The sequence below is a fragment of the Asterias amurensis genome, chromosome 4 (genome assembly GCF_032118995.1).
Source record: "Asterias amurensis chromosome 4, ASM3211899v1".
Classification (NCBI taxonomy): Eukaryota; Metazoa; Echinodermata; class Asteroidea; order Forcipulatida; family Asteriidae; genus Asterias; species Asterias amurensis.
In genome coordinates this window covers 4,206,531-4,223,258 of record NC_092651.1, presented here as the reverse complement: position 1 = coordinate 4,223,258, position 16,728 = coordinate 4,206,531, and the positions used below count along the sequence as shown (strand labels likewise).

Genomic DNA, 16,728 nt, shown 5'->3' with positions numbered 1-16,728 from the left:
TGCTCATTTTGTGCAATTTCTCAATCTTATTAGGGGAGAGGGCAAGATGAAACGATGCTATGGAGAGATAGGTAAGGGGTGTGGGGGAGCTTTTGCAATTGGCAATTATGCAGACCAAGAAGGTAGTTGCAGTGCACAGTTCACTGAATAGAACAACCAATCTACAATTGCCATATACATGTACGACACAATTTACTTTTTATAAATCTAATATTAACCACATCCCTGTGATCGATGGTAAAAATACCGTCTGGTGATCATCAATAAGCAGTTATACAGTGATCCCTCCAAGATTGAATCCTGAAAATTGTTGCATTATTATCATTTTTGTGTGAAGATGATTCAAAGACTGCATAAAGTTTAAGGTCATTTCTTTTCTATATACACTTTATTGTGACAGATTTTCAGTGGGCCTCCCAAAGACTTCAGGGGAGGCTCTATTGGATAGAAAAGGACTGATCCTTTCACACCTTGATTTGATGCACATTTTATTGAGGTCATAGCTCTAAATTATGTCCAAACTGTAAAACGGGATATTTGTGGAAGATTTACTGCATGTTTAAGAGATTTGTACCAACTGGTGGGAGCACAGCTGTACCTGAGTTAGTGACCAGGATCACCAATGAAGATGGATGTTTCTGACCCATATTTCCATGACCTTGATTTGTTTATTGTTTTAACATCATGGTCCTAAATCTGCCAAACCAGTCACACTTGTCTCATCAGCATGCAATGCTTGTTGCAGTAGATTTGCAGCTACTACTTTTTGGTTCTCAAGTACATGCAACTCGACTCTTTTTTGAAGAAGTCAGTTGAATTTTGGGTTGTTTCAATTTAAAACAAAAATTGAGGGTAAGGGTAAGTACACACAACAATAACTCCCCATAATAAATTAGGGAGGTACTTTTACACAATGCTGCCAAATGAGCGCAAAACAGCTTCATTGGATTTCCTATACAATTATTTGTTGTTACAGTAATGAAAACCGAAAACTCAAGAGTGCTAGTTGAAAGCAAAAAAAAAGCAAGTTAAATGGAAGGTCTCCGGTTCAAATCTCGCTCTACTAAATTTGTCTTTGTTCAACCCCAAACTATTGAAAATGAAATAATTCACTGCAATTCTCAGGCTCTTGTATTGTAAATTTGGGTGTGACCCCTGACATTTGGGTGTGTTACAGAATTTACAGGGCTCAATTTCATAGAGCTCTGCTTATCAGCAGAGAATTGTGCTTAACATGTTTCTGCTAAGCAAAACAAAAATAAGCAGGACACCAGTCACAAATTGTGCATGTGACATTGTAGTTTGGCTGGTAACCTTATTCTGGTAAGCATAATTTTTATTGTGCTTAGCTACTTTTTGTGCTTAAATTAAGCAGCTCTCTATGAAATTAAGCGCAGGTTGCTCGGCTTCTGACTTGCACCCCAATCGAAAATATTGACAAAAAAATATGGAGACGACCAACATAGGGTGGGGTAGCTCAGTTGGAAGAGCACTGGAACTCTAATCCGAGGTTGCATACATTCAAAACCCACTCGAGAATTTTCAACCCAAATTAAACAAAAATAACAGGAAACCAAATTTTCTCAGTTAGTTTACTCTGCGAATTATTATACCAAAACAAACATTATTACAAATATTATACAAAAACCCAAAATACAACTTAAAGACAATCAATGTTTTCCCTACAGTTATGAAATTCTTGTACCCTCTAGTATAGCTCATTACCAAATTCATTAAACCAAACAATAATGTGTGTACTGTATTTTTGTTTGTGTTTGCAGGAAGAAGATGATCGTGATACAAACTTCCAAGTAGCTTTGACTTGCTTTCTTTGTGGTCTATGTGCACAAAGCTACAGGAGTAGCACCTGGATATCTGGTGTACAGCAGCTTAGTTGCTTCACAGTGTAATGTGTCTCACCAACTGATATTTTACACTGAGAGATGACATCAGGAGTATAATGCTGTCATCGGGCAGGCTTTGTTTGTCTAACATCAGGTAAGAGGTTCAGTACTGTTACCTGTCAGGGGAAATTTAGAGAGCCGGAACGTCGATTGACAACATCCAGACTTAGCTCTTCTTACCTTATTGTGATGCCTTTTCTTTCTTCAATGCTTTTTGTTTTTCCTCTCTTTTTTTAACACGATAATTTCTACCCAATTTTTGAAAAATAAATGTGCATTTTGTGCAACTCGCCTGTTCCAGTTTTTAAATTGCATAACGCTATTGACAGATAACGAAACAATGCAGACAAAAGGCCGCCTATATACAAGAACATTGAGAAAAACGTTGTTCTCACTCAATTTTTGTTTTCTTGTGTGAATATGTACCCCTATGAATTCTCTTTGACTCCCAAGGTATTATGCCCAGTGTCTCGTATTAACCATTGGGAAAGATTGGCACAAAGAACTAAACAATTTTTTTCGCTCCAGAGTTGATACACTTCAATCCATTCAAATGGGTCCACACGCCTGTATGCTTCATTTTTTGAAAGGGCAAGGGCACCCAGGCATACTCTCATCGGTAAAGGGCACCATGTATGAGGATATTGTAAATTTCTAATGGAACATTTCAAGGGCACCAATGCAATGACCAGGCATGGGGGCAATCGTTTTCGTTGCTTTTGTGAAAGTATCAGGCCTAGTGACTTTGCCTGGGTTATCAGTTTTTTGCCAGTTGGGAGAGGTATAATATCTCAGGAATTGCAAAGAGTGCTTCCATGCGAGTTGGTTGTCTTCATCATGCCTCCTGATGCTACTCTCCACCTGTATGTTCCCAAATGGAGTACTGTTGTCACATTTAGGTCGAAGCTTCTGCCTGTAATTTATCTTTATTAGATTGAGTGCAGAAGTGTATTGTTGATCTTGTTGGTGAAGAATTTGGATCATCGTTAGAACTTCTGTATTAGAGTAGGTCAGTAGCCAGCCTCCATTATGAAACTACAGATATTTTCATGGTAAATGCGCCACCAGTGTGTCTGACCTGGTTCCAAACATCAGAATGTTTGAGTTCAGAAACCATCCTTTTTACATGTTCTCACCAACACACTCTTGCTTTGCCGTGATGAACTAAGCCATTCCAACCGCTTTATTCCACATACTGCATGTCTTTGGAACTCGTTGCCTGGTGCATGTTTCCCTCAGAATGTTTTAGAGGAATGTCAATTCAGTTCCCCTGAGTTATTTTGTTCTTGTTGCCCTTTTCCAAGAATGGCTTTAAACCTGGCATTTAAAGGCAGTGGACACTATTGGTAAATACTCAAAATAATTATTAGAATAAAACCTTACTTTGTAACGAGTAATGGGGAGAGGTTGATAGTATAAAACATTGTGAGAAACGGCTCCCTCTGAAGTAACGTAGTTTTCGAGAAAAGTAATTTTCCACGAATTTGATTTCGAGACCTCAGATTTAGAATTTGAGGTCTCGAAATCAAGCATCTGAAAGCACACAACTTCGTGTGACAAGGGTGTTTTTTCTTTCATTATTATCTCGCAACTTCGCTGACCGATTGAGCTCAAATTTTCACAGGTTTGTTATTTTATGCATTTGTTGAGATACACCAAGTGAGAAGACTTGTTTTTGTGTCCACTGTCTTTAACAAAATTGTAGGTAAAATTGATCAATTTCAATACCACCTTTCTGCACCATTCATTTAACACTGCAATTAATTCAAAATACTGTTAAAATGTGGAAGAGTGCAACACCACACAAATTTGCTTGGTTTTTGTTAGACTTGTGGACAAGTCGTTAATGTTTGTCACGGTGAAAGTCAAGTCGTGGTGTGGCAAAATGCATTCAGGTCGCCGCGATAGAATACTGCTCTCGTGAGATCACTGCTGGCAGCCAACTTCATGTACATGAGATTGTGCAGCGCAAAAGCAGTAGTCTCGCGGGGGCCAGTAGTCTCGCGAGAACATCGCCAGTGTGGCGGGAATCATGGAGAGAGTCGGAAACGCTATCGTCGGAACAGATATTTAATGATTTGTTCCACAAGTCTAGGTTTTGTTATGTTTCACCCTCAGGGCAGCCTGCTATGGATATTTCCCAATTATTTATAGTCAGTGCTTGCATGTCTGTAACTGTAAAAGGAACTTGAATTTAGGGCATGTGTTCACTAGTTGGTACTGTGAGATATAAATTACCAAACTGTTTTATGACTGCCTGTCACGGAAACCGTATATCACTCCAGTATACATGGATACTAATGTAGGGTTAATTGTTTGTAATAAAACTCGGTGGAGTCCATGCAGAGATATGATTTATTTGGAATTTTCTGAACGCCGATTTCGTTAACTTTGAATTCTTGGTTTAAAGAGGAAATAATGGCATGCCAACACCACATTTATTGGGGATGATGAATTGGTAATGTTATAAATGTATTAATCTGGAACTTTTAATTTATGAGTTCGGTACACATCAGAGATGATTCATTGAACCCTTTTTTTATTTTGTTGTGTGTGCATCTTTCAACTTGTGCCATGGGTAACAGTGTCTCATGTGGTAATTCATATCTAAAAAAGTACTATATTAAACAAGTTTTTTTAATAAAATGAAATACCCATTCCTTCGTCCTTCGGATGGGACATTAAGCCGTTGGTCCCATGTGTTATGTAACGCATGTAAAAGAACCCAGTGCACTTATCGAAAAGAGAAGGGTTTTGCCCCGTTGTTCCTGGTCCGATCGGCAGCAAATTGCGCCACAGCACCTTGTAAAAACATTAAAACATTACATGGTGCTATCAGAATTAGGTCTCATAATTCAAATGTACTCCCAATTCTTGCAGGAACTACTGTATGTTACAGTGCCAGGAACGCCACTTAGTGACGGACAGGTGCGCTATATAAGAAGCCACAATTATTATTTTTATTATTATTACCCGCACGCAGCCCTTGATAAGGGGGCATGGTTGGCTTGTGCGTCAAGCGCTCGCCTCTCACCAAGGGCCATAACAGTTTAGTTGAGTTGTACATTGGTTCTCTGTTGTGCCATTGGGGTTTTCCAGACCATCCGGTTTTCCTCCCTCAGGAAAAAATCAAACACTTTTGATTTCTGGCTGTGCTCCGTGGTCATAATGGGTTGAAGTGGCTGGCTGCCAAAGGCGCCCTTGCACATGTTGTAGCTGCGTCCTTCGCAATTCAGCTCTTAGCGGCGGCGAGTAAGGATGATTACCCTCCCAAGTTATTATTACTTCTTTTCTTGTCAGGGGCAAAGCAGTTTTTCACTTGTAAAGGGCACTTCTAAGAGGGAAACTTAAATCTTTGATGGAGCATTTTCAAGGCAGTGACCAGGGGCATCGAGGCAACTGGCATGTCATGGCCGAGTGGTCATGCACAGCAGACTCAAGCGCCCTCAAGCGCCTGTGTCTGATCAGCAGGTTGTGGGTTCGAGTCCCGGTCTCGATACTTGACACTTGACACTCGGATAGGACCTAAAGCTGTGGCTCACTCATGTTTTGTAAATGTTCATACTGCAAGTTAATCAATTGCTACACTAGTACTGAGTGCAAACACACATTGGTGTATATGGGTAAAAACCAAAATTAGTATTCTTTATAACACACCTCTTGCTTTTTCTGTATTCTGGTTGGCCGAAACACGGTCACGTGAGATGAACTAATATAGTCTAGTGATTGCGCGTGCGTGTTTTACGGGTAATCTTTGAAAATAGTGCCTGGTTTCAGTGCCCTCTCTTGACTTGAACCGTTATTTTCCAGATTTCTCTTCTTATTTCACATTTAAGACCGAGTCGTGTTATTAAACACATATTGACTGGCATAATTTGGTAACTAGTGTATGTCCATTCCCCCTCTGGCCTATTTCCTTCGGCCTCGGGAAATAGGTCACTCTTCTGGTCACTCAAAGTCCCTCGGGAATAGACGTACACTAGTAACCTCATTGCCAGTCAATACGTGTATAATATCCCAATGGAAGTTTTCATCTATTACATTAGTGTTGTTAGAAGCACCTGAAGTTGCCTTGTGCTTGTGATCATTCACTTAGCTCGGATGAAGTAAACAAATCTTTCCAGCTTTCTTTGAAATCGTGCAGTGAGATTTCCACATTGATTTATGCACGCATCACCTTTTTTCCTGTGATAAATTACATGCAATAATAAGGCCTACTTTACACAACTGTTTCATCTTTGAAAGCTGTCACCGATGAAAAACATTGACAGCATAGAGGAAGAGCAATGTAGTAAAAAGTGTAAAAACACAGAATCGAGACTCAAGTGATCCGGCCAGTGATTTGTTTGTACACGTGCAGCTTCTTCAGTTCTCGGCACAGAAAAGTACATTGGGGGCCAACATTGTGTACATGTTCTCCTCTCCAATTACTTCCGTTAAAAGTCATCTACCAGGATGACAGGTCATAAGTCAAACACCTCTCAGACAAAATTCTTTCAAGCGCAAAGACTTAATGTTTCTTTCCTCTTTGTTCTGTGCAGGTGACTGTCGGCACGCACACCATTGGAGTGATATTTTGAAATTTACATTGGATAAGGGTGAGTGAACCTAACCTGTAGAAAGCATTCATTCATCTTACAGCGTATCATTCAGACATGGTAATCAATCATTATGTGAGCAAGTTACATTTGGGTTGTCTCAGTGATTTTTTCCCCTGCCTTTCATCTCTGTGGACCCTGTTCGAATGTCACCTCAGACCGTAGCCTGGGTGGATTGAGTTTTCAGTCCCTACCTGATTGTGTGGGTTGTCCCCATTTGGGGTTTCATCCCAGTGGACCCCCGTTCGAGTCCTGTTTCAGACCTGTGGGCTTTCAGTCCTATTACTTGATTGCATGGATTTTCTCATTTAGGGTTTTTCAAATGTTCTCCCACATCTAATACTCCTTGTTTCATATTCAGAACTTCTTGTTTCCTATTCATCCTGTTATATTGGCACAAGTTTTTGTTTTGGAAGAATAACTTTTTTGTACTAACTAAATAAGATTGTCGTAATAGAAAGGTTCTTACATTGCATAAAAACTTTTATAACACCCCTTACAAATATTCTGCCTTTCATTGGTTTAGAGCGCATCACATGATGTCTTAGTTTTACTAGACGGCTGCCGTGTGATAGTGCGTCGTTTGCCGTGTGATAGTGCATCGTTTGCCGTGTGATAGTGCATCGTTTGCCGTGTGATAGTCCGACGACTATCACACGGCGTGCAGTACCCAGACGTCTTTTTACCCACCTCAAACACAATCAGTTGTGCATCTGTGTATCTGAAACGCGCATACGAGCGTACGAAGATGATAAAAATAGTCTGTTGGGGTGTTATAAAACAAATTATGACTGCTTTAACTAGTGCGCCTTGGGAAAACAGAACGCTCCGGGGATCACCTCGTAGTTTTAACCACAGCACTCGAAGCAGTCAATATTTGTATAATAGGCTTTGGGGTAATCAATAAGGAGCAGAATGATAAGAAGCACTTTTCGCTTTACATAAAAAGTGTGGTCCCTTCATGATAATTCAGATTCTTCAAGAAAATATGTTGCATTCAAAGTGGCTGTCATCCTGCAAGCCAGTGTTCCCCCAGGTTGCTTTTGGATGTTAATTTATGGCAAAGTACAACATAGTAATAGTAATAATAATTGTGGCTTCTTATAATAGCGCACATGTCCGTCACTCAATGACACTCCGCTGTAACATACAGTTTTTCATGCAAGATGTGCGACTAAGTTTGAATTATGAGACCTAATTTTGATAGCACCATGTAATGTTTTACAAGGTGATGTGGCGCAATTTGCTGCCGATCGGACCAGGAAAGTAATAAGTAAAAAATGCACATTGGATTGAGTTGTACTCTAGTGTATGTCCTTACCACATTTTGTACCAAACTGAAGTTTTCTATTACAACAAAATATTTGTATAGACTGTTTCACCTTGGAGCAGATGACCTTGTACTTACTCCACTTTTGGTTTGGAAAATGTGTAATTTTATAAAATCATAACTAGTTCTACCAAACCCTCTGGTTCAAGTCACCACAGGGAATTATGATCATTGTTATAACAGTTGAACATGTTTTGAGATTGTTTAGCCTCCTTTATACATATTAAAAGTTCATAGTACACTGCTTCATAAAATGCAACATTTGTTGTTTTTTTCCATTGAGCTGCTTTTGTACAAATTGTGCCTGCAGCAATTTCAGGCACTGCGACCCGTCTACAAACATAATATGAGTACAAGTTCAAAATGAGCATTCACTTGTGACCAAGCTAGGCATTGTACTGTATTTTGTCCTATTACCGGGGATTCAAATTGAGCAAAATTCACTTTCAAAATAGTACCTTTGCAATTTGTTGTGCCATGATGATGGATGAAATGTGTACATTACTGTTGTAGAAAATACTGTACCGTGAAAATACAAAGTTATGTGCAGGATTGCAATAAGTTTTTTGGGGCAAAAAAGATCAGCCTGCCACACAGCCTCTTGAAGGCAGGAGGATTGCTACTCCAAGCATACTGTTTTACCTGTCTAGCTCCCTCTCTGTTTAAAAAGAGTCAATAATTAGAAATGACTAAAAGTTAAGGTGGGCCAATGAGTGTAACTGTCTGTACGCACTGTATGATGTACATGTAGATTGATGTTTAAACCTACTTTTTGTGTCTACTGTAGACTTATATTACTTTTCACAAATTGGAAAATACCCCAAATAATCTCATAGGGTTTACACTGGTGTTAGGGTTAGCTGGGTTTTCAGTGTACGACTGTACGTCAGCACCATGTAATATTAGTTGGAATGATGTTTGTAGCTTTTTCTTTTACATATATGCACTACTGCGACACTAGTACAAATCCTCATCAGCTACTGCAGAGAAAAATCTTTTTGATTCATCTGCTTCTTTTGCAGTAGCAAGTTAGCCATATTTGGCATTACATTGATTACTTCTCTGTCTGACTGTCAACATCTTTCTTGTTTACCGTTTCTTGTTATCGCTGGCTTCTTTCATTATCTGGTACAAACTATGCACAGGAATACCCCCCACAAGGTAACTGACCTAGCTTTTCCTGAACCAGAACTTCCAAATTTGGAGTAGTTTATGAAGGAGTTTGACTAAGCAAAGATCTTTCAAAAACCTCTTAAATCTTCTCTTTTTTCTTCCCCTGTGAGACTTTTATCTCATCAGTTATCTCAGCAAAATCTCACCTGAAGTAATGTTAATGAGGCATCTCAATTTTTGATTTGTACGTTAGGAAATGTTGAGTGATTGTTGAGAGGGGGGGGGGGTAAGAGCGTACTTGGGAGTGATACCTATACATTAACACTCCGTCAAGTAAAGGAGAAATTCCAGCTAACCCTTAAAACTAGAGCTAAGGTGTAAAGTCATAGCCTTTGAGAATAGCTCTGCGAGGGTTGAAACGTGAGGCCACTTATTGTACAACTTTTCGCAAGTAGTCGTATATTCAAAACATTCCATGCCAAATCGGAACTAACTTAGAAGTAATTACACTGTTGGCGTTGGGTGATTTAGCAACTCATTTCTCTCTCATGATGGAATGATATTTTTTAATGAATAGAAGAATGTTAAACACTTAAAATATAAATCAAAGAAAGTTTGTTGGGTGGGCGTTATGATAGGTAGCCTACTGCAAACCACTTAGGGGCTACTTCAGCTCTGGCTATTTTGTCCCCGCGTCATCATAGACCTCATCGCAACTACTCAGTATGCTCGAGTTAGGCATGGAATGAGCTGCATGCTGGTCTAGCCAGCGATCAAGTTTGATCACTAGCTAGACCAGCATGCAGCCCATTCAACACTTAGCGCTTGTGGATGGGTATTTGCTAATTAGCTAGGACTAGTTACATTGAATTAGAGGACTCCTTTAGCAGCACACTTAGCAGCTTAACAGTCGTAGCCGTAGCTGTAGCCGCCAATTTGAATGCTGTCTGACCTAATTTCTGTGGTGCCCTTATGCCAACGCTCCCTGCCCCCCCCCTCTTGATCGATCATCTCCAACATGATTGGTCCACATTTTTCAGTAAAACAAAGCCTCCTGACTGAAGTGTGACTTCACACTGAGCAGGTCTGTTGCGACAGGCCTGTTTACAGTACCCAGTTTAAATGGAGGCCAAGTTTACCTCAGAATACTAATCCAAACATTCATTCTTCCCTTGTACATTGAGGCCACTCGTAATGAAGGCTCCTGGGCTGACCCAAGACTTGTGATACATGTTGTTGATTTTAGCTATTTCCTGTATTTTGGGACCCCTTCACCTGAGCTGCCTTTGTCCTATCAACACCTTGGCTTGAAAGGGTCCCTGTATTAATCTACTGTCAAAATAACTTGCAGTTGTGACTTCAGATCAATTATTCTAGAAAACTCATTAAGATTGGTTTCCTATGTACAATTAACAGTAAACAGACTTTGGAAAGAGAGCATACATGTATATGATTTCTTTTCTCACTAAAATGATCAGTGCGAAAGTCTAAACAACTTTATGTCTTCCCATTTTGATAACAACCTTAGTTTGGGCTGAAGGAAACCTATTATAAAGTCTCTAAGTCTTTAATTCCCTTCCAGCAGCTGTGATACACATCTAAAAGTGGGAGGGGGTAGGGAGGGGGTAGGGAGGGGTAACAATGTGTGTACAATGTACATCACTTCCACTAAAAAAAGAAGAAGTGTGTTTTGTATTGGGGCCTGTTTGGGGTGGGGGAGGGGCAACAGCTATCATTTTGAAGGTGGTGGGGGGGGGGGTACTGGCCTTTGTGGTGATGCCATGATATCTTGGATCTGCCACACCTAACTAGATGATATTAAGTATCAGGGTTGCTAAGGTCACACATCTTTGGCATTACTATTAATAGTAATATGTACCTTATATACAGTGTTGTAGCTAGACTAGTCTTAGTGATGGGCTCCAAATCCAATTTAGTCCACAGAGGGCGAGCGGAGATATGGGGCCATCTTTGCTGAAGTGCAATCTGGGGGAAATCTGTGCTGGGCAGCACAGTGTATTTTTTGCTCAGAGTGCTGGGCAAAATTTGTTAGTTCTGGGCAGACCCGCCCGGCACCGCCCACCGTGGCTACAACACTGCTTATATAGTTATATGAACGTTTATTACGGTATATGGACCCTCTAATAGTAATATGGACTTGATGGACCTCTAATAGTAATATGGACTAGATGGACCTCTGAAAGTAATTTACCTCTAATTTTATATGGACGTCTATAATAATAATATGGACCACCAATAGTAATAACCCTAATGCCTATTATGTCTTAACATTATATATTGTGATATTTGGAAATAAACAAACAAACAAAAAAACAAACAAACAAACAAACAAACAAACAAACAAACAAACAAACAAACAAACAAACAAACAAACAAACAAACAAACAAACAAACAAAAAAACAAACAAACAAACAAACAAACAAACAAACAAACAAACAAACAAACAATATGGAACTCTAATAGTAATACGGACCTCTACAAAGAACACATCACCAACAGAAATAAACAAAAAGACGGCAAGAAAAATCAATTTAAACAAACATCATAAGCTGGGAATGTATATATAGTTGAATTTTGAGTTGGCACTCAAAGTGACCATTACACCATAGAGCAAAGACACATCAATGTTTGTGGAATAAGTAATATGTGACAGACTGTACATGATGGTATTTCAAATTATTCATAGGAATGTTGGGAATGGTTTTGATACGGCTATAACATCTTCCATAGTTGGATCTTTAACCTTACAAAATAATAATTTTTAGCAGAACGGCCTATCTGTATGTATATCTGTTTCACTTGAACCATCTGCACTTTGGAGTGATTGAAAAGTAGGCCATTGTGTACAACTGAGCTTGCTCTCCTAAAGCATTGCTTATAAGACATTAGTGATAAGTGCTCCCCGTACTGGTATCCCCATGGGACCAAACATGTAAGCAAAGTTGACCCATAACTGCCAAGACTAAACACAAGATGGCGGTAGACACTCCAGTCACCGGTAATTCTCTTTCATCCAGTGCTCCTTGCCGGTCTATTTACACTTAAAGTGATAGGTACACTTTACTGAATTACTGAATCAGAGCTCGAATTTGGGGGGTAAAATCCAGAAGACTGCAGGGTTTGGAAGTTTAACAATTTAGAGGACTGGAATTTATTTAACACGATCAGAATCTTTCAGTAAGGTATCAATAATACCATTATTGAGCTAGGGAGTCAGGACAGGACTAAAGGCCAAGTCATACTGCAGCAATAACGAAAACAATCATGATGCAAAGATAACGCATTCTATTGGTTGAATTGCTCCACGCAGAATACGCACACGCTCGTTCAACCAATAGAATGCGTTCTCTTTGAGTCGTGATCGTTATCGTTTTCATTATCGCTGCAGTGTGACTCAGCCTTTAAGTTCCTTCAAGCCTCAGTATGAGAACATTGTTTGGACTTGAAGGGCACCAAGTCACCTGAAGTTCTTTAAAACTACCGAGGGACCACCACTTTAAGAAACTAAACCAAAGAGTAAAGGTTTCCGCCTCCCATTGACGGATTTATACAGCCTATAGGAGGGCATGAAGGTGGACTTATGATTACAAACATAGCTAGCCAGGGTGTTCCTATAACTCATTCTGTCATCAGATTATATGCAGAGATGACATTGGAGGAAATGTTAGCATGATTAATTGTGGAAAACTTTCATTTTCTTGCGAGGAAACTCGAGGACTTGAGATATTGTGTCAATTGCACGCTTCGTGGATAACTGATAAACTATGGATCATCTGTACTTTTTTGTTTGCTATTTGAATTGAAACGTTTCATCTCCTCATTGTTACTTCGGGTATTATTTCAAAAATATCAATATTGTGCATCCAAAAATACATCTACATTGTAAACTGATTCCCAAAATACTTCAGAATAGTATATTGCCTGATGTTCAAATATGATAAATTAATATTTCATTTTTTTTTTCTCAAACTTGTTTCCATCCTTTGTGACACCAGTAAGCTTTAATGATAGGCTCAGGAACTAATTTTGCTTTAGTCTATGCATTATGGATGTGTTGAATTTGGGGTGTAACACTTTTACCCTTTTCTGTAAAATGGCGGACAGAATATTTTTCTACAAGACATTTTGTTTACTAATCAAGTAACACACTTACAGATTTTGAAGTAGCAATGATTTCAAGGTCGTAAATAGAGAAGTTGTTCACTTACACAGACTTGCCCCTAAATCCTTGGAATTAGTCCATTTTCAGTACTTTCCTACTTTATAACTACATGTACCTGCCTTAAACAAAACCCTGATCCCTCCCCCTCTCTCTTCTAAGTTTACAATAAAGTTATTCAAAAAAATATAATAAAAATTTGTGCATTATCACAAACATGGTTACTCCCAAAGTTTTGAAAGGTTGATGGTTTTGGCTTTGACATGACGTGGGCGTTTTAATAATAGGTTAATGAATGTTTCATGCACAACACATTTATCACCTGAACGTTTGAAACATGTAAAAGAATTTCTTTGAATACAAAACCGTTTTGAAAGTCTCAAAAGATGGTGTCAAATACAGAAAGGGTCCTCAAAGGGTTGAGCTGAGTTTGAAGGGCAAGGTTTTTAATTGCCCTGATTATGCTACTTACATTCACGCATGCGTACACTGTCTATTGTTGGCAAATGCCATAGAGTATTGCACTTGGCAGACACAAATATAATGTTTGTGTCACACCATTTATAAACAAACCCATACAAAAAACAACAATTGTTTCCTCATTTTGCTCACCAGTAGGGCCTAGTGTCAGATGGGCAATTTACACATTGGAAGGGTTTACTATCATCCCTCCCAGCTAAGAATGTCTCCACATCTGAGTTTAAGAATGAGAAAGTTTGACTCTGCTTGAAGTATTTTACCCTCTGTTTCTGCTTTAGTTAAAGTGTTTGCCATCTTAGCTTAAAATCATGAATTGCAAACCACATTAGCAGAGGTTTGTATGTAGAGTCGGACGGTTGCATGTCAAGTTGTCCAGGCCTGGAATTACATTGAGGCCATGACCTATGTTGCCCCTGGGCCCAATTTCATAGAGCTGCTAAGCACGAAAATTTGCTTAGCATGAAATTTCTTCCTTGGAAAAAAACAGGATTACCAACCAAGTTTCCATTTCTTGCATATCGCTTATTACTGGTGTTCAGCCATTGTTTGCAATATCCTGAAACCATATGGACATTTTGTTGTTAATCCTGTTTTTATCAAGGCAACAATTTCAAGCTAAGCAAATTTTTGTGCTTAGCAGCTCTATGAAATTGGGCCCAGGTCTTGACCTTTGTGCCCCTTCATAAAGTGTCCCATAGACTTTAAGATTTTCCCATGGAAGTGCCCTTTGCAAAATGAAAAGGGCCTTGCCCTCTCAAAGATGAAATTCGAGGCCCAATGGATTTACATTGAGGCCATGACCTCTGTTGCCATGGTCTTATTAGCCTTAATGCCCCTTCAAAAGCTTTCCATGGATGTGCCCCTTTGCAAAATGAAAATGGCCTTGCTCTCTCAAAGATGTTCAAGACCTGGTACTCATGAGGGTTACTTTAGGCTTCTCAAAATAGAATCTTGCTTTTGCTTGTGTTTGATTCAGGCTCAACACTGAGAGAAAAATGTTGTTCTTAGGTAAAAACCTGTGGGAGTATAGGTCTACTGCTGTGCCTCATAGCTCAGTTGGTGGAGCATCTGCCTGGAGTGCCAGGGGTCTTGGGTTCGAATCCCAGTAAGGACCATTTGATTTTCCTCTCATCCCATGTTTTGTTATTTCACTTCTATGGTGTTTAGGCACTATTCCAACACAAAGTATGTGTTACTTTGCCCAGTTGCACACAATGCATGTGGGTGTACTGTATACCGCTGTGCTTCACAGCTCAGTTGGTAGAGCATCTGCCTGGAGTGTCAGGGGTCTTGGGTTCAAATCCCAGTGAGGACCATTCTCTCAGTGTCATCCCATGTTTGGTTGATTCAGTGTGGGATTTTCAAGAACTTTTTTTCAATCTTGCATGGTGGACTCTCCTGCAATGCTGTTGTGCCTGGAGATACTCTCCCCCATTCGGCGAACTGTGAACAAACTACTTCTGATAGCGCCCTCTTGTGAAACATCCTCCTTCAGGACAGAATCTCTGGCGGATCGCTTCCCCTGGGACTCTGGGTTTGTCTGGTCTAGGTCTTGGGTGTCAGGAGTTCAGTCTCCACAGTGGCTGGTCTTGAACTTTATACCGAGTCCTGTATAACCAAAGTAAAATAACAAACACCACCTTGTGTACACTGGCCATATTATCAAATGATGTCTGTTTAGTTCTACGGTAACTTAAGATTTGTGGAGAAAATGATCTCTGTAGGTGGGCTATAGATACTGTCAGTCTTGATTCAATCAAAGAATGGAGCTTTATATTGTGGTGTAGTCAAAAAGATGCTACTACATTGTAGCAGGAAGTTGTTGGTTGCCATTGAAGTTGTTCAGCATCCACTAGTTAACATTATATTTTGCCCAAGAGAGGCAATGTCCAATTTTGTTTTACAACAGTAGTTGCAAGTGCAGTTTAGCATGTGGTCAATTGGTGTTCATAAATTATGGTTGTATTCATAGTTCTTGGAAGATGTAGAATGTCAGACGAGGGTTCTCTTGTGGGCAACAAATTATCTCCTGAGAGAATGTGAAGTGTATAGTATTGTCACAGTAAAAGCAGCGATACTTAAAGTGCAGGTTGAAGTTTTGATTATACAACAGTGTATATGAACAAAGAGTCATTCAATTATCATTGTAATACCTCGGTAACAAACTGTGAAGTTTGATTGGTCGAGAACCAATCACGTGCTGTGCAACAAATACGCATGTACCATGGCTGCACAGCGCGGCGGGTAACATGAGTGATGTTAACTGGTGTACATCACCTTGATCGTTCCCAGCGCTGGTCGATTTCAAGCGCTTAGTACGAAACGGCCGCTGGTTCGAGGGAACAGTGAAGAATGGTTTCTTGTTTGAACAACTGGTACTGTGTGTTTGCTATTAAACTTTGCATACTCGTCGTAATTAATGTTTGAAGATGACAGCAGAACTTTGAGAAGAGGAATAATCATGTTACGGTATAACAAAACAATTGTTGCATTGCTGTGATTTGGGGTCCATGGGTTTTGTACACCCTCGGGGGGAAAATGGCACCCTTGCGCTTCGCCTCGGTTGCCATTTTCCCCCTTGGGTGTACAAAACGCCATGGACCCCATCGCAGCGTGCAACAATTGTATAAAGAATGTCATCACCATCATCATAATAATAATTATCTTAACCTAAACCCTACATTCTGATTGGTCGATCCATGGCAACAGCTTTACCATGTGTGATGCTGTTCCATATTGCACAGTCACACTTTGTGTCATGGGCACAATTTCATAAAACTGTTAAGCAGAGAGTACTGCGCAGCAAATTTCTTTGCTAAGCAAAAAATTTGATAACTTACTAGTAACCTGCAGTTCTTATAGTTCTTTGTCGCACCTGATGGCCATCTTAAAGCGTCCATTAAATACAACAGCTAGAGCTATTGTTTAATAATGAGAACCATTTGTAGCATGTTGGTATACAAGGTGATGAGGCACAACTTTTGCAGCCAGCCAGGGCGCAAGAGACACCAAGGCATACCTGTGGAGTTTAGGCAGAGTAGAGCTCTCAAAACAAAATTAGTAATTTTTAAAGTTCCAAACTAGTTTCAAGTGTGTAAATGAATTTTCTATAAACATTATAG

At 39.6% G+C, this 16,728-nt stretch overlaps 1 long non-coding RNA gene across 1 annotated transcript in view; it reads left to right on the top strand.

The window, feature by feature from the left end:
- LOC139936501 (uncharacterized) overlaps positions 1-16,728 on the top strand; it is a 59,248-nt gene that overhangs the window by 1,082 nt on the left and 41,438 nt on the right. Inside the window, exons 2-3 of the long non-coding RNA XR_011785962.1 lie at positions 1,782-1,998; positions 6,446-6,502. This is a non-coding gene — a long non-coding RNA (uncharacterized lncRNA). The remainder of the gene's footprint in view (positions 1-1,781; positions 1,999-6,445; positions 6,503-16,728) is intronic.